Source organism: Schistocerca piceifrons, chromosome 2 (assembly GCF_021461385.2).
Source record: "Schistocerca piceifrons isolate TAMUIC-IGC-003096 chromosome 2, iqSchPice1.1, whole genome shotgun sequence".
Classification (NCBI taxonomy): domain Eukaryota; kingdom Metazoa; phylum Arthropoda; class Insecta; order Orthoptera; family Acrididae; genus Schistocerca; species Schistocerca piceifrons.
In genome coordinates, this window is record NC_060139.1 from 628064531 (window position 1) to 628084372 (window position 19842).

Consider the following 19842-nt stretch of genomic DNA (forward strand, 5'->3'; position numbering starts at 1 on the left):
GTGGACTACGCCTGTCAGTATAGACTTGCAGTTTTGCGTCCACTCATTCTGGTTTCAACACCTGACGTGTTGCCCAGGGGAAAATAAACATTAATAGTTTGCTCTTGCCACATGTACTTGGAGCTACTAACCAATCTAAGAACATAGGACTCGTAATAGTGCCAATTATTAGTCTGCAAATGAGCAACTATTGATGTAATGATGTTTAACACACCATCTTCAGTCACTAATGGAAATATCTGCACTTGTACCCGTTACACTGTGTATACAGAAGATTATGGATGTGGTTATTAGGCGGTTTCCCACATCCCATTAAGTGAGTATCGGGCTGTTACGTAAGTCCCACCTCAGTTACACGCTTCGTAAACATTTAGAAAAACTTTCGCTCAGTTTCACATGAATAACGCTATACGCAGATAGTTGAGGTACACATATTTCGTCCCGCTTAAATTAGCCATGCTACATCCGTTAAATAACCGTGCCGAACCTGCGCCGATTTGGGACAAAGACACAAGAGAAAAATAAGAATGACTATGTAATCTGTTACTCTGTCTACGTCGTTAACTTGCTCCAAGTCTGCACTGTTACTTTTATTGAATCGATTCAGCTAGTTGGAATGGCCTGAGAGAAAAGGGGCAGATTCGATAAGCATCTAGCTAATTGAAATCGCGATACAGTATCTTTGAGGTGTACTGCAAGAACAGCTACCTGAAAGCTTATCACAATTCCCGCAGACGACTGCCGACTTTAAGATACATTCTGCGCATGCGCAAACTGCCGATACAGGCTCAGCAGCACTGGAGATAATCCGTAGTGCTGCGTCCAGTGATGAGTCTCTCGCTAACAGCGTGACCGGCTGTTTGACAGGTACGTCTGACGTCTATGTGTATGTGCATAAGTGTGTGTGTGTGTGTGTGCGTGCGTGCGTGTGTGTGTGTGTGTGTGTGAGAGAGAGAGAGAGAGAGAGAGAGAGAGAGAGAGAGAGAGAGAGAGCAAGAGGGGGGGGGGGAGGCTGTTGATGAGCTAGATTTATCAAAGTTCTCGCAGTAAATTTTAAATAAAACTCGTAGTACATGCACAGCATGGTCTTGTTCCACTGGTCATAAATAACATCGTTCTCAAAATACTTACAGTAGACGTTGAAACCTTATTATAGACAATGTTTAAATTGGTCCCCCGTGCTAGCACATTAATCTCAACTATTAGTTTCCCTTTTTTCTGATCACATAGCTCAGTTTATTAAGGTGAATTGGGCTGAGTTTTACTGTGTCTGTTGTGGTTAGCAAAGCTTTATACCACTCGAAATGTTAGGCACTAGTGCGGTTTGAGTTTCAGTATAAAACTTAGATCTCACTGTATTTATCCAGTTACATAGTGTCTGATATCAAAGGAATGCAAGTTGCTTTCATCTTTACTTGACTCGTTCTTAATGAAGCATTGCAACGTTCAAACGAACTTTTTTGTTGATAAACACTGAACATTTTCTCTCGGAGTAAGTGAAGATGTGAAATCATGATACAATTGTCTAAGTTTAGAGTTTATCAGTATACGTATTTCATTTCTGCTACGCTTCATTCTAGACGAAAATATGCATGATATTACAGATGGCCTAGCCGACACAGAAAACAAATGTCTTCAGTGCTGAATTGGGTCAGTGCAAGGCCGTAGCAAATGCTATCCATTAATTACATTCTTACTGGTAACACAGGCCAACGAAAACAATTTTTGGAACAACTTTTTTATTTTGATAGCTGATCTTTATAGATTTTTATGAGATGAATCCAAATCTAGCCTTAGTTTTTTTTGTATCAGCCATAGTTTTCGAGCAATATGCTTTTTATTATGTAGTATAAAAATCCTTTGCTATACAGTAAACGGGGAAATTAATGAAACGCTTTGTTACAAAATAAGCGTGGTTTGTATTTACAGTGAGCTACTTAAAATAATGATATATGTTAATAGAGGCTTCACTTGTCAGCTGGAATTGGTTTGTATTTTCTTTCTCTTTTTTCTTTGAAGCTTCTTGTGTAGCTTTTTCTACGATGAGTTGCTTGGTGAACTTCTCGGTGAAGTGACCAACAGTAGTCCCCTATCATGTTGGTGCTCCAGCGGCCTTGGTAGCGTTTTTCCATCACTTTAATGTCCTGGTGAAAACGCTGTCCTTGCTCCTCACTAACATCTCCCATATTGTCCGAGAAGTAATCAAGGTGACTGTTCAAAAAGTGAACTTTCAGGCTCATTAAACATCCTAAAGTTTTAAACTTCTTTAACATTGTAGCTATAATAGAAACATATTCTAGTTGTTTTTTTTTCATGTCCTAAGAACTTTGTAACGACTGCTTGAATGATACCCATGCTTCTTCCTCATTTAAGGTCATTGTGGATTCAAAGTTAACATCAGACCTCAATTTTCTAATGTCAGGTCCAACGAAGACGCATTCCTTTAGTTTAGCTTCTGAAAGGTGTGGAATATTTTGGTAGAGATACTTAAAACATGACCCATCTTTACGGGGCAAAGCCTTTACAAACTGTTTCATTAGGCCTAACTTTATATGTAGAGGTCGTAGGAGTAGGTTTTTGGATCTGCAAGGTTTTTGCGTACAATGTTCTTCTCACCAGGTTTTAAAGACTCCCTCACCGGCCAGTTCTTTCTGCACCAGTATCGATCGCTAACCCTACTGTCCCATTCACACAAGAAATATGGAAATTTGGTAAAGCCACCTTGCTGACCAAGGAGCGTGCATGTTACTTTTAGATCGCCACATAACATCCAACCATGAGCAGAATAGCCTATTTTATTTAGCACTATTTCTAGGTTTTCATAGCTTTCTTTCTTATGTACGGAATGTCCAACAGTTATAGATGCATACATGTTATCACTGTGTAATAAAACAGCCTTTAAACTAGTTTTGGAGAAATCAATAAACAGTCTCAAGTCTTCCTTTTTGTATTCAATACCAAACTCATTCATCAGACCAGGCATGTTTGAGCTGTACATTAAATCACCTTCTTGTTGAGAAAACTTGGAAAATTACTGCTCTTTCTTTCTATACATCTATATTCTGGTTCCAACTGCCAATAAGTTCTTTTCTTTCAATCTAGAGCCAAGCAATTCAGCTTTTTCTTTTGTTAAGCCAAGATCCCTAACCAAATCGATAAGCTTGGTCTGAGTAAACAATCTGGGCTCTAGACTTTCTGTATTACAATGGAATTCATCGCCATCTGGTTCATCTAAATCAGGTAGTACATCAGAAAATATTTCTGCTGGAATAGAATTTAAATCATCTGGTGGTTCAGGGACCGGCAAATCTACTCCATGCCCCAACGGTCGGATGGCAGACGGAAGGTTAGGGTAGCTTATTACATTCTTGTTTTTCGAATTATGACCAGTAATATCAACACTGCAAAAGTAGCAATCATCAGAATATTTTCTTGGCTCCCTCCATATCATACGAACAGCAAATCTAAAGGCTTTTTTTCTCCTTTTTGGACCATTTTCTCAGATCTTCAACACACACATAACATACCTTATGCAGCACCCAAGATTTATCTTGATCACCAAGTTTAGATCCAAAGTATGATAGATAAACCTTTTTCACAAAGTCTGTAATGTTTCTTTGGTGTTTTTTAATCACAGATTCACCACAAATATAACAAAAACTGTCAGCAGTGGTCTTACAACCACGATTTGACATTGTACTGAGCACATATACAGGAAATGGGAAAGTGAGGTTAGGTTGACAGTAAACAAAACACCATCTGTAATATAAAAATAGAATCGACCTTTTCAGCCAGCAAATGTTTTTCAGCAGTGCTATCAACGTTATCTACATTCGTTACACCTCCTTTTTATATTATTTTAACTATTTAAAAGCTGTTAAAGTCTTTAAAAAATCGCTTAATTTAATAAATTTAACTGTAAAATGTGAAGAAATGGTGGGTAATGCAGTTTTTGAAGTGTCATATTTGGATTTCCCACCCTAAAAAACGTAAGAATAAGGTATTTTCAGCAAAAAAGTTGTGCCATCGGTGGCCTGTGATAATAGCACCCTGTTTTTCCGGTTATTACGACTAGTTCGGACAACATCAGGGAATTCCTCTGTAAGTTGTGCGGAATTGTCAACTTACGCATGTAATGTATGGTGTGTTTAGCTATCACTTTTAGAAATGAGCTAAAATTACTACTACTTATTGCAGATTTGGACTCTACCGTCTTTCCATTGGACGGTGGGTAGAATGCCATTCATATCTATATCTATATATATAAATACAACCGGGTGCGGGGCTCTCTTATGTGCGGGACCTGTAGCATTTGCTAACCCTTGCCACGTGGCTAATCCGGTACTGTCTCTGTTTCGTTTCTGAGTATTCTTAATAGTTCAACTCAGCTAAAGTGTAAATTTTCGTAAGATTTTCACCATCTAAAACTAACGCCCTTTTATTTTGTGAACAGTTCAACTTATCGAAACGAACTTTTTGGCAAACGATAGCAAGCGGCAGAAGTGCACGGAACTTTCTCGGAAAAATACCGAAGAAGGGCAAGGGTGCCGGACTCATGATCGGTCGTTATGAGCAGCGCTACCGACATAGAAGGGATTCCCTCTTGGCCCTACTTTATACGAGACAGATACAGGATCAGCTATGGCTACTGTAAATGACACGCTATGCTTACTTCTAACGCATCATAATGGTTTTCGGAATTCTGTTTACTTTATCTGTACAGCTACTTTCTAACATTCTTCGATAGGTTCACATTTTTATATGCTTCCAGTTACATCTTCTCATCATTTCTTGTGGTCCACGTTTCGCTTCCAAACAATGCTGTACACTTTCAGGAACTTGTTCCTCACTTCCTGCAAGGTAGAGATCTTACATTGAAGAAAGCTCTTTTTGCCGACCACTTTCTACTTCCGATATCTTGCTTCCTGCGACCGTCCTGTGTAACCATACTTTTAATGTCAAGGAAGACGTTACTCTCTTTCCCACTACTCTTCACTACTTTCGTCGTTACTTTGTTATTTTGTTATTATTTATTTATTCCCAAAAGGATTCGTGTTACATTGATACTGGATTTTTCATCACAATAGATGAAAATAAGTAGCTCAAATACACAAAAATTTTGAAAAATAAATCCGGTATGGTATGTTTTGTCTGAAAGTAAGACAAAGTAGAGTATGTAAACATTTGACACTCCTTTGAATGAATGACGCTCGGGAACATACGGCGTACGAGGTGTCGACGTAGTGCGCTTTCGTGTGGCCTTGAGGAACCACTACTATCTGAAGTCAAGAGGTAAACGATGTTACCAGTTGAGACATTGTGCTATGTAAAGTCAAGCGGTTGAATAATTCATCTATAGTTTCTACTACTATGCAAAAATTAATAGAAGCACCTAACATGCTCAGACGTTACTGACGTATGGAGCCCACAGAGTGAAATTCGGCAACTGTTTCCATCTACAATACTCGCCGTTAAAATTGCTGCACCAAGAAGAAATGCAGATGATAAACGGGTATTCATTGGACAAATATATTATACAAGAAATGACATGTGATTACATTTTCACGCAATTTCGGTGCATAGATCCTGAGAAATCAGTACCCAGAAAAACCACCTCTGGCCGTAGTAACGGCCTTGACACGCCTGGGCATTGAGTCAAACAGAGCTTGGATGCCGTGTACAGGAACAGCTGCCAATGCAGCTTCAACACGATACCACAGTTCATCACGAGTAGTGACTGACGTATTGTGACGAGCCAGTTGCTTGGCCACCATTGACCAGACGTTTTCAATTAGTGAGAGATCTGGAGAATGTGCTGGCCAGGGCAGCAGTCGAACATTTTCTGTATCCAGAAAGGCCCGTAGAGGACCTGCAACATGCGGTCGTGCATTATCCTTCTGAAATGTAGGGTTTCGCAGGGATCGAATGAAGGGTAGAGCCACGAGTCGTAACACATTTGAAATGTAACGTCCACTGTTCAAAGTGCCGTCAATGCGAACAAGAGATGACCGAGACGTGTAACCAATAGCACCCCATACCATCACGCCAGGTGATACACCAGTATGGCGACGACGAATACACGCTTCCAACGTGCGTTCACCGCGAGTTCGCCAAACACGGATGCGACCATCATGATGCTGTAAACAGAACCTGAATTCATCCGAAAAAATTACGTTTTGCCATTCGTGCACCCATGTCTGTTCGAATCTCGGTCCAGCACACAGTTTTAATCTGCCAGTAGTTTCATATCAGCGCACACTCCGCTGTAGAATGAAAATATCATCCTAGAAGCGATACTAATACTGGGACCTTTCCTTGGATGCTCGTGCAGCTTCCTAAACTCATATTAATCTTTTCTATCTCTGATCTGAAAGGACTTAGATTCTCTAAGGTCACTGTAGCTGATTTAACATTCAAATTGACTGTGATCCCAAGGGAGGGGTTCTCTATCCTAAAAAAAGTCCCATGTGCACACCACACGTACTCCGCTACCCTAGTAGCCGCTTCCTGCGTGTAGTGCACGTCTGACCTATTAAGGCGAAACCTACAATTCTGTACCCGATAGCGGAAGTCGAGAAATTCGTATCAGTTACCGTCGCAGAGTCGTCTGAGCCTCTGGTTTAGACCCTCCACTCTGCTCCAAACTAGAGATCTGCGATCAACTCTGGGTACGATGCTACAAATAGACAGCTTACCATGGACTCCGCGTGCGTTGCTATGTTCCTTCACCAAATCAGCCAGCCGGCAAAAAGAGCGAAGGATGGCCTCTGAACCCAAGCAGCAGTCATCATTCGTGGCGACGTGTGCCACTACATGCAGCTGATTGCACCCAGTGCGCTCGATAGCCGCCGGCAGGGCCTCTTCCACATCATGGATGAGACCTCCCGGCAAACATACTGAATGCACACTGAAATTCTTTCCCGGCTTGCCTGCTATCTCCTTGGGGGCTCCATCACCCGCCTAACATTGCAGCTCCCAATGACTAGCATACCCACTCTCAGTACTTGTCCGGACTGGGCAGGAAAATCGATCGCTGGTCCAACAGGAGAGGCATCCTATGCTGGCTCAGAGTTATCAACACTGGGTTGCATGTTGTACCTGTTGCTAAGACTTTGGGAGACAGCCGCACGGCCTACTCCCTCTTTTGCCTTCCGCCCAGTGACACACGAACCCACCACTGTCTGCCACCCACTCTGGAGTGAGGACAGACCGGTCAGATGTTGCGTATCAGAAGTCGCAACGACGTCCGGATCACCAGGGGATTCCAGTGGCACCGAAGGGTGTCGCAGGCTTCGTCACTGTCGTCCCGACGTCATCGCAACTTTGAGCATTAGCTAGAAACTTGTCGATGGTAGCTAACGCAGCTTCCAGCTGTTTACGGACAGCAGCCAACTCTCCTTGTGTCAGCTCACAACAAGCACAGTCCCTAGCCATACCATACTGTGTGTAAAATAGATATAAGGACTCAAATGGCGCTACTTAGTTTGAAATGTATTCAAAATATAACAGAGGAGATCTAAACTGTATGCTGTCTACTAGCATAACATTAAAACTTAGTGGCGTGACGGAATTTCTGGCGACGGGAAAATTTACGCTATTTATGATACACTTCGCGTAACTGTTGGTCTTTCGATAGTAGTCAAACTGTTCTTTCTGCTTTTTGGCTTCTATATCTGTTGCGCCGTCCTCCAATGGTTTGAGTTTCACGAACATCATATCAATGACTTCTGATGCATCTTTATGGTAATCCAGCATATCTCTAATTTTTCCTTTTCCAACGTGGGCAATCTACTTCTCCAGTCAATGGTTTAATACTCTTTGACATATTAATTTCTGAAGAACTTCATATCAGAATACAGTATGCAGCCTAAAGTTACTTAAAGAATACAAGTTTTTTAACCTAAAACTCAGTGTCGATGTTTCTGACCTCAAAACTCAGCTGGCTGTACCCTACTCAATACTCAGTTGACTGTAATCTGCTCAGAACCCAGTTGGCGACACTTTAACCTCAAAATCTGACAACTCTTTTTGCTGGTGGTAGTTTTGACACTTACTTGCACAGACACTGTTCAGCGGAAGGTTACACAACAACTCATTTTCGCTCTAAGCACACACAGCCGCATTTTTACAAATTTTCGTCACTGTTTCGAGCCGTAAATTCACTTACGACAATTAGGCGAAACTGGGCCCATAACGTGTTATCTTTAGTCGTTTTAAGTTGGAATATTTCACTACTGCAATAAACATTTCGTTTATTTACATTGCACAAAGACAGGCTTCTATAAACAACTCAGTTACATTTCTTGTCTCACCAAAGACACTGCAGCAGAAATGCTGGCCACCGCGTTTGATACTTTATGAAATACGGATATACAACTGTACCACAGAGAACTAAATAAAATTACATAAGGTGGTCTTCTACAAAACGTGCCTGGAAATTTTTTTACCGATTTGCTGGATGTAATGTGATATCAGATCCTTTCGGTATGTAGCCACATACGTATTTTGTTCTGAAAAGACAATGCTCCACTTGGGCTATGAAAGATAATACACAATGGATTACTTGGATTCATAGAATTGTTTGTAGATTGCCGTTGGTTTTCTGAATTTTGATGTGAGCTCTGCGTACTGGGGGGCGGGAGGATCTGCATTCTGCTCCACCGATGACTTAGAATACACACCATATGAATCATCTGACTACAGCCAGGGAACAAATAGCTTGAACTACGGCATCAGTTTTATTCATGTCGCAAAGTATAAACCCATAATTAAATACACTCTAAGACAAAAAAAGACGCACTATGAAAGAATTATTTGAATGTGACTGAAATTGTTATACTTGATGCAAATGTATGGACACAAAAATGATTACAACTGCAGAAAAATAGGATGATTTATTCAAGAGAAAGACCTTCACAAATTGAGCAAATAAGTAATGTGTTTGTCCACCTCTAACCCTTACGCAAGCAGTTGTTTGACTTGGCATTGATTGATAGGATTTTGTATGTCCTCCTGAGGGATATTGTGCCAAATTCTGTCCAATTGGCGGGTTAGATCTTCAAAATCCCAAGCTGGTTGGAGGGCCCTGCCCATAATACACCAGACGTTCTCAATTGGGGAGAGATCAGGCGACCTTGATGGTCAAGGTAGGGTTTGGCAGGCACAAAGACAAACAGTAGAAACTCTCATCATGTGCTGGTGGGCGTTATCATGTTGAAATGTAAGTCCAAGATGTCTTCCCATGATGGGCAACAAAACGGAATATAGAATATCGTCGATGTACCGCTGTGTTTTAAGGGTGGTGCAGATGATAACCACATGGGTCCTGCTGTGAAATAAAATGGCACCCAAATCATCACTCATAGTTGTTGGGCCAAATGGTAGGTGACCGTCAGGTTGGTATGGCACCATTGTCCAGGGAGTCTCGAAACACATCTTCGCAGGTCGTCGGGGCTCATTTCGAAGTGGGACTCATCACTGAATACAATTTTACTCCCGCCAGTATGATTCCAGGCCGAATGTACCCGACACCACTGAAGACAGGCTTGTAGGTGTACAGAGGTCGATGGTAGTCAGCCCAAGGGGTGCCATGAACTGGGCCCTTTTCTGTGAGCCGCCTATTAATAGTCCTTGTGGTTACTCAAGCACCAGTTGCACGTCCGATCGATGACAATGAATCCCGGCTTGGAGTGCCTCTCTGACCATTGCCCGATCGTCTCATTCTGTCGTCACTCTAGGACAGGTTGACCGCTTCCTACGTGACACTGTCTTCGGCCATGGTTCACACATTCCTGCCAACATCGTCGAATAGGGGCATCGGTCCCATTCAAATGTTGAACGATTTGTCGATTACTCCACCAGGCTTCTTCGAGCCCAACTACACGTCCTCTCTGAAACACTCACATGTGCGTATATTGTTCACGTGCCTATCTGGGACCCACACTTACTGTCCATCTGACAAGGGGCAGTCACGGTAATTGTCTCGGAGAATAGAACAAAATTATATTTGTTTCGGTACTGACTAGAAATAAAAACTCTTTGTAAAGTTTTAGCTGCTGTGTTGCAACGGTACTGACAGGAGAGGGAGGAATAGACGGGACAGTAATAAGTTTCTCCTCTCCACTAAATACGTCTACATATACGTATCGCTCTACAAGCAGCACAATGACCGCAAACAAGTCAGTGTGTTGGTGTTCGCTATTAGAGTAGATTAGATTATCTTTGTGGTATGAAAGTTGATTTACAGAATTAGTAAGTGTTTCCACCTTGACAGTGAGACAGGCAATAATTGCGGAACTGTTGGTGGAGTATTTTGGTATTGCAGAAGATGTACCTACAGAAGAAGAGTGTGTTATTCATGAACAAATAAAGCACCAGTTGACAGAAGAGATGCTGTAATAGCAGCAGTTACCATACTTTTAACGGCTGAAGAGGCATCAGATGAAGAAAATGATAGTGCCATGGAAGTGAGGGAAAACGCAGTGTCACAAGTGGCGGATTTTCTTGGAAGAAGCAGTTCATGTTATCAGCCATCACCCCCAAGAAGGCGAACGAAGTTTCCACAAGGAAAATAAAGAGCAATACTGTGTTAAAAAACTTTGAAAACTGGCTAAAACAACGTCATTCGTCAAATCCAAAAATTCTGCAGGATATGATAAATCGTGAATTACGTGATCATTTTATAGCAAAGAGACAGAGGAACGCAGTAATACATGACATGCATTGAGACTTTGGCCACTGAAAATAAAGAAGAGAATTGATCCTCAAAATTCACTTCAGTTCAGAGGTTCCAAGTCCTAGGTGAACAAATTTTAATGTAAGAATTTATTTATTTTCATGTCACGTTCCGTAGGACCAAATTGAGGAACAAATCACCAAGGTCATGGAACGTGTCAGTACATGAAATTACAACATAAGAGTAATAACACATAAAAATAAAATGTTTATGAAAGCAAAAAAAGTCAAGCCCTAAGTTTAAGTAAACGCAATCAACAATATAACATAAGAATCACTTTAATTTTTCAAGGAACTCCTCAACAGAATAGAGGAGCGACCCACGAGGAAACTCTTCAGTTTCGATTTGAAAGCGCGTGGATTACTGCTAAGATTTTTGAATTCTTGGGGTAGCTTATTGAAAATGGATGCAGCAGTGTACTGCACACCTTTCTGCAGAAGAGTTACGGAAGTCCGATCCAAATGAAGGCTGAATGTCTCCAGATTATTAACTGACTGAAAGCTACTTATTCTTGGGAATAAGCTGATATTGTTAACAAGAAGCGACAGTAAAAGATGTCAAAATACCCAGAGTCGTGAACAGGGGTCGACAAGATGTTCGCGAACTTATTGCCCGAACCACCCGCTTCTGGGCCAAAAAATATCCTTTTAGAATGAGAAGAGTTACGCCAAAATATAATATCATACGACATAAGCGAATGAAAATTAGCAAGCCGCGCGGGATTAGCCGAGCGGTCTAGGGCGCTGCAGTCATGGACTGTGCGGCTGATCCCGGAAGAGGTCCGAGTCCTCCCTAGGCCGTGGGTGTGTGTGTTTGTCCTTAGGATAATTTAGGTTAAGTAGTGTGTAAGCTTAGAGACTGATGACCTTAGCAGTTAAGTCCCATAAGATTTCACAGACATTTGAACTTTTTTTTTTTTTTTTAATTAGCAAAGTAGACTAATTTTCGTGTCGAACAAGCACTTTCTTCAGATACTGTTCAAATTGTTAAAATGGCAGCAGTAAGACTTTGAACAAGATCCTGAACTTGGGCTTTCCATGGCTGTTTATATCTATCTGAACACCTAGAAATCTGAACTGCTCAGTTCCACTAATCATTTGCCCATTCTGTGAAATTAAAACATCAAGTTTTGTTGAATTGTGTGTTAGAAGCTGTAAAACCTGAGTCTTACTATGATTTAGCGCTATTTTATTTTCTACAAGCCATGAACTTACGTCATGGACTGCACTATTTGAAACCGAGCCAGTGGTGCACACAACTTCCTTTACTACCAGGCAAGTGTCATCAGCAAACAGAAATATTTTAGAGTTAGCCGTAGTACTAGAGGGCATATCAGTTATATGTATAAGTAAGGAACAGGAGTGGCCTCAACACTGATCCTTGAGGCACCCCCCATTTGACCGTTCCCCACTCAGACCCCACATCACAGCTACTCTCAACACTGTGAATAATGACATTTTTCTGTCTATTGTTAAAGTAAGAGGTGAACCAATTGTGAGCTACTCCCTGTATTCCATAATGGTCCAATTTATGGAGCAATATTTTGTGATAAACGTAATCAAACGGCTTGGGTAATAAAAAAATATACCTTGCGTTCTAAACCTGTTTAACCCATCCATAAGATTGTTTGTTACAAAATAATTCACAAAGTTGGCAAGCAATTGTTTGAAGGAGATTCTGATATTCAACAAAAAGCTTATCAATTCGTGAGAGAAGTCGGGTCTGTCATTCAGGAAAAACGTCTGTCACCAGATCAAGTAAATAATGCCGACCAATCAAGGTCTGATACAGAGTTACGATCTGGATTAACTCTGGCAGTGAAGGAAAGCAAGCAAGTCTTTGGTGCGGTTAGATTCAAAGCGGCTGTCACACCCACTTACAGGTATATGATAAAGTCTGGGACTGTGATGGATGGTAGGGTGCTACGCCATTTGTATGTCCCTATATCGGTGCTGGGACAAGTAATGTGACCATATATACAAGAAAAAACTCAAGCATACTTTTGTTGATTCCTGCACAGCCATTAGACGTGACGAACTATACAACTCTGCAGTTCATTAAGGCATTGAATTCATCAAGAAGCCGATTCCAGCAAAGTATGTAGGCATTGAGGAACGTTCCACTCATGCAAAAATTTCATGAAATTATGGTATCTTTTGCTAGTGACTTTCACATGTGGCATAAAGACCACTTCTACGCCTTCAGACATTCGTGTTTTTCCAGTTTTCGACGGGACGATTTTCTAACTCCATCAGTTTTGCATTTTTTCAGTGCGGCTACACCAAAGACTTTTCTAGTGAATTTCAAATACTCTTGGACTACTGCTTCTAAGATGGATTAATGGCTTCCATGATAACTGTGACCAATCCGTTTTCATCAAATATTCACACTGTGAGAACTTTCTATGCTTTGACCATGTTGTTTTATTGCTGAGCATATTTTTTTGCCTCCGATAGTGTAGAAAGTTATGTTATAGTGTTTCAAGTCATATTATCGATTATTTGTCTCAAATGATCCATTTGTGTAACAAATCATTCATACGTACAGTGCGTACGGCGAGAGAAGAGCTCTGACAGTTGACGTGGCCTTGGCGCAGGTGCTTCGCGCATCCACGACGGCCAATAAGATAGTGAGCTTTTGTTTACGTTACCGGGGCAACGCCTCGGTGTTGTAATGCTGAGCGACCGCTGCTGGCTCGTTGCCCGTCCGTGTCGAATACTGGCAACTGCGCTGCCAGCTGTCAGAGCTCTCTCTCAACGTACTTAAGTATAGAGTATTCTCATCGTAGCTTTGACGAGTGATATCTCCTGTTCTAATAGTCTATAGCAGCAATAATTTTTGTGGTGTGTGTATATTTTGTTGCTCTTTTAACTGTGCTACGTATGAATATAATTTGCGCAACATATCGTTATCCTCCCTTGTGAGTACACGAAATGAAATTAGCAAAGACTTTATGCCCTGGTATCGACATGTCCATGGAGGTCAATAAAGAAGGGAGATTGCTCTATAGCTTACGCTGTACGTTGTTTTGAAGTCAGAGTGGACGTGGCTTGCCGCTATCTTAAATAGCCCAAAACATTGGCGGATTACCGTTTACGATTGCTTCTTTTTCATTAGTTCTGTCGAGTGCGGGTAACAATGGTTTTAAATACTAAAAATGACATTGCTTAAATGAATAACACAGTGTCAGGAAGGCAATTCGAACGTTATTCTGTCCTTTAGTGCGTACTTGCTCTAGTAATACGACACATTTGGCCTCGTCAATGCAACTTGGTTTTGCTTATGTATTTCTATTAACCAAAATGAGAAGGAAGTGATGTGAAAGGCAACTACGCTTTACAATGATAGATATTCTTCTGCGGAACAGGAGATGATGTCAAAGAGAAACGTTTACAGTTCAGTTTCAGATTCTACTTTGCTGTCTGATAGGCATTTTATGTCACTGGATAAGTTGATCGAAACTATTGGTTGCAGTATTGTGAACCACTGTTTGTGCTACACACAACCTTAATGCGGTGTAATGAATGTCATTCTTTTTCTTCTGGTATCGTAATCAATATATATAATTAAAGTAAATGCACAATGTGCGTGCTGCTAAAACTGAAAAACGAGCCCCGGTACGATCAAGGGTGTTTTATGCCCCATCCATGAAGAAGATTCGCTTTTTTACCTGAAAGACGTGCTTTTGAAGATACAAGGGCTGGGCGGTTTCGCCCTCAAGAAATTTCTAGAACATTCCAGAACATTCGAAAGTATTCAAGAGCATTCCACAACATTCCAGAATGTTCCACAATAATCCGGGATGTTCTGGAATGTTCGGGAATAGTCTGGAATATTCGGGAAGATTCCATGAATGTTCGGGAACATCCCAGATCATTGTGGAACATTCCAAAACACTCTCGAATGTTGTGGAATGTTTTGGAGCATTGTGGATCATTCGAAGCCTTTTTGGTATGTTCTGGATTTTGTCACTGATGGGGCTACCCATTGGTAGGGGTGTATAAAGCAAGAGCCGTCGTGAATTCTAACGTCTGTTTCTTATCAGTGACGACGGGAAGAACCGAAAAAACAGTGCAGTGAGTGAATAAAAACAAACAGTGAAGTGTGAGCAGTCAAAGTTACACAGTGACTGAATATACATCGAAAATAAAGTGTGTAAAATGTACTTAGGATATTTGTTGATAAAAAGTTGATTTGATTTATAGTTTAGGCAATGCCCGAACGTAAAAGAGGGGGAGATCTTGCCAGTTCTGAAGCAAAACGGCGAAAACAGAAAGAACAGCGAGAAAACGAAACAGACGAAGAGCGTGAACCACGTTTAAGTTGCCAACGAACGAGAATGAGCACCGTGAGAAACAAAGAAACCGAAGAACAACGAAAGGAACGGACTGAAGAAACGAAGAATTGCGACACAATCTTATAACAAAAATCTGCGAACTCAAGCCAGCCATCAAAATATCACCCTATGAGAAGAGCGGCCGAGGACAAGCAAACAGTACAAACTCACAAATAAAGCTTTCCACTACGACCGACGAAAAAAATATAAGAAACAAAACACGTCGTAATCGGAAAAATGCATAACATCTGCCAATATTGCAAAGCGAAAAAATTCAGTAGAGAAACACCAAGATTCTGTTACATGAATGGGAAAATTCGATTACCACCACTGGAAGTGCCTCCGCAAGAGTTTTTACATTACATGAATGGGAAACTCTAGAATCAAAATACTTTCTTCAAAATTTAAAAAGCCTGCAATGCCTGCTTCCAAATGACTTCTTTCGGTGTCACTTCGATCAACACTAACAGAGATGCAATCGGTTATGTTTTCTCCACCCAAGGACAAATCTATCACAACATGGGATCATTACTACCACAATCCCCATAGGCCATAATCTCTGCAAGTACATACATTTCATCGGAAATAAAGATGCAGAAATTGATGAACATTCGCCAATCGATATGCAGTAAGGGAAGTCAAACGGCGTTCAGAATAAAGGCACTTCGACTGTCACAATTTTATTAGTAAACTGTCGAAGTATTCGAAATAAAGTTCCAGAATTTATTGCTCTCCAGGAAAGTTCTCGCGCTCAAATTATTCTTGGGACCGAGAGCTGTCTGAAACCCGAAGTGGAAAGCTCAGAGATATTTAGCGGGTCTTGGAACGAATATCGGAACGACAGATTAGAGGCCATAGGAGGGGGAGTTTTCTTTGTAATTGAAAAAAATGTTATCCCTGTTGAGATCGAAGTTGAGAGTGACAGTGAAGTCATCTGGTCGCGAGTAACAGGTGTGGGTGAACCAAGTTAATTTTTGGATGTTTTTACCGGCCATCCGGCCAGTTCTAGAGTAATTCAAAGAAAAACTACGCTCAATGGCGCGTGCATACCCAGGTCATTCAATGTTAGTTGGAGGTGACTTTAACCTGCCGAGTATAAACTGAGATGTCTATGAATTCATTGTGGGGGGTACAGACAGCCATGCGAAATACTTTTGAACGCGTTTTCCGAAAGTTGTCTTGAACAGCAAGCTCGGCAGCCCACTCGCAATGGAAATATCTTAGACCTTGAAGCTACAAATAGACCGGACCTTATCGACGATGGCAGTATAGAAACGGGAATTATCGATCATGCTCATTATAGTAGCAACTATGACAACGAAAGTTAATAAATCAATCGAGAAGGCTAGGAAAGTGTTTCTACTAGATAGAGCAGATAAGCAGTAATGAATATCTTACTTAGACAGTGAACTGGCCTCATTTAGCTCTGGTAGGCCTAAGATGGATGTAGAGGAATTAAGGGCAAAGTTTAAACAGATTGTAAATCGTAGTCTGGAGAGTTATGTGCCTAGTAAGTGGATAAAGGATGGAAACGACACACCATGGTTTAATAATGAGATTCGGCGAATACTGAGGAAGCAGAGGCTGTTGCACTGTCGGTTCAAAAGGGAACGTGTAAATAACGACAAGTGAAGGTTAGTGGACATTCGTGTATCTGTGAAAATATCTATGCGCGAGGCATACAACAATTACCACCGTCACAGCTCAGCAAAAGATCTGGCAGAGAACCGAACCCAAGAAAATTCTGGTCATATGTAGAATCGCTAAGCGGGGCTAAGGCTTCCATTCAGCCCCTTGTTGACCAGTCTGCTGTGGCAGTTGAAGATGGCAAAAGGAAAGTCGAAGTTCTCAATTTCACGTTCAAGAAATCATCCACAAAGGAGAATCGAACAAACAAACCGTCATTTGACCATCGGACTGAGTCCAGTGTGGACAACATAGTAATAAGCATACGTGGCGTAGAGAAACAACTGAAAGGTTTGAAAGCAAATAAATCACCAGATCCGGGTGGAATCACACTTTGATTTTACAGAGAGTACTCTTGGCATTGGCCCCAACCTAACTTCCATTTATCGTGAATCTTTTGCCCAGCACGAAGTTCCAAGCGACTAGAAAAAAACGCAGGTGACTCCAGTAAATAAGAAAGGTAAAAGAACGGACCCGAAAATTTACAGACCAATACCCCTAACTTCTGTTTGCAGCAGAATACTTGAAGATATACTCAGTTCGAATATCATAAACTTTTTTGAGACCGAGAAGCTTATGTTCACGAATCAGCATGATTTTAGAAAGCATCGCTCGTGCGTAACTCACGTTGTCCTTTTCTCACATATACTGAGAGCTATGGATGAAGGGCAACAGGTAGATTCCTTATTTCTTGTGTTCCAGAAAGCATCTGACACGGTGCGCCATTGCAGGCTTTAAAGGAGGTACGAACTTATGGAATAAGTTCACAGATACGTGAATGGCTCCAAGACTTCTGAAATAATAGGACCAGTATGTTGTCCTCGACGGCAAGTGTTCATCAGAGACAAGGGTATAGTCAGGAGTGCCCCAGGAAAGTGTGACAGGACCGCCGTTATTCTCTATTTACATAAATGATTTGGCGGACAGGGTTGGCAGCTATCTGTGGTTGTTGCTGATGATGTTGTGTACGGTAAGGTATTTAAGTTGAATGGCTGTTGGAAGATACACGATACCTTAGACGAAATTTCCAGCTGGCGCGATGAATGGCAGCTAGTCCTAAATGTGGAAAAAATGTAAGTTAATGCGGCTGAATAGGAAGATCAAACCTGTAATGTTCGGATACAGTATTACTAGTGCCCTACTTGACACAGTCAAGTCGTTTAAATATCTGGGCGCAACGTTGCATAGCGACATGAGGTGGAACGAGCATGTGACAACTGTGGTAGCGAAGGCGAATGGTCGACTTCGGTTTATTGGGAGAATTTTAGGAAAGAGTGGTTCGCCTGTAAAGGAGGTCCGCAATCGTTGTCTAGGGGCTAGTGTTGCTGCCTCTGGATCACAGGGTGCTGGATTCGATTCCGGGCCGGGTTGGGGATTTTCTATGCCCAGGGGCTGGGTATTTGTGTTGTCCTCATCGTTTCATCGTCATTTGTGATAGTGACTAATTGGATTGTGAAAAGAAAATGGACTATGTAAAAATTGGGACTTTGTACAGGCGCTGATGACTGTGCAGTTGAGTGCCCCACAAACCAAGCATCATCAACACCGGTAAAGGAAAGCGCACATAGGACGCTGATGCGACCTATTCTTGAGTACTGGTCGAGTGTTTGGGATCAGTAGCAGGTCGGATTAAAGGAAAACATCGAAGCAGTCAGAGGCGGGCTGCTAGATTTGTTACTGGTAGGTTCGAACAACACGTGTTACGGAAAGCATACATTGCACATAAGGATAATGAAGGTAAGATAAGAGAAATTAGGGTTCATACGGAGGCATACAGACAGTCATTTTTCCCTCGGTCTATTTGCGAGTGGAACAGTAAACGAATTGACAAGTAGTGGTACACTGTACCCTCCGCCACGCACCGTGCGGTGGCTTGAGGAGTATCTATGTAGATGTAGGTCAACGATACACAAATATCAGTGGATTGAGATGAGAAGACGTCCGAGGAGTACAGAGGATCTTACACGAATACAATCAACTGATTCACATATGCAAAACACCAGGAAACCGAATGATTTCTGATGGCTAAAGTTATAATTCGTGCCCATAAAAGACCACGTCGAGAACACGAACGTCGATTCAATGCACCTCAGATAGACGAAGTCGTCATCGTAAAAGTGGACAATGAAAACAGAAGCCGTGACATAATTGTACAACGAATAAGAGAAGGGCTACAACACATTGCAGAGACACCGCATTCATATGATGCCCTCCGATGTCCTTTAGTATTTCTGCACGGAGAGGACGGATATCATTTTGATGTAAAACAAATCCGGCCTAAACAGTCCTAGAAACAAAACCTTCACATCCGAGAAGTTCTGTGCTTAACGCTTAATGATCAAAGACACTGAAACACACAATCACATTCTCCACTCGCCGTTTATTCCAACAATTCCTGGTAGACACGTATGCAAAAAGAAAAGCGGAACGGATACTTTGCATAAGACTGAATCAGAAGAAACTACACACAGAACTATCACAGGGGGCAGAAGCAAAGACTTGTGTGTAGTTATTCTAGGAGCGCTCTCAACATACAACCTTGAGCAATTGGTTAGAAAACCAACTCGAGATGGGAACATTTTAGCTATCTTGGCGACAAGCAGACCTGATCTTTTTGAGGAAATTAATCTAGAAGAAGGTATTAACGACCATAATGTCGTAGTGGCTTCTATGTCAGTGGAAAAAATCGAAGAAACAGCGAAGAGGTTTTTTGTTTGGGAAAGCAAATGAAAGCGTCATTAATGAATATCGTCATAGTCAGCTCCAAGCATTCACCGCAGCACACAAAGATATTGATTGAGTATCTTTGGTTGGAATTTAAAGGTATTGTCCACCACGTGCTAGAGAAATATGTGCCTGGTAAAAATATAGGGGACGGAAAGGACACACCTTGGTTCAACAAACATAACAGGAAGTTGCTGAAAAAGCAGAGAATTTTGCACAGTCGTATAAAACGTAGTCACTGCCCCGCTGACAATCAGAAATTATGCGAAATGAAAGCAGCTGTCAAAAGGTCAATGAGAGAGCCTTTTAACGAATTTGAAAGCAATATTTTACCTGCAGATTCTAAAAATAACACCAAAAA

At 41.4% G+C, this 19842-nt stretch overlaps 1 protein-coding gene across 1 annotated transcript in view; it reads left to right on the forward strand.

Moving 5' to 3' along the window:
- Positions 1-832: 832 nt before the first annotated feature.
- LOC124777878 (clavesin-2-like) overlaps positions 833-19842 on the forward strand; it is a 67768-nt gene continuing 48758 nt past the window's right edge. Inside the window, exon 1 of the mRNA XM_047253418.1 lies at positions 833-867. The gene's annotated coding sequence lies outside the window, so the exon portion shown is untranslated. The remainder of the gene's footprint in view (positions 868-19842) is intronic.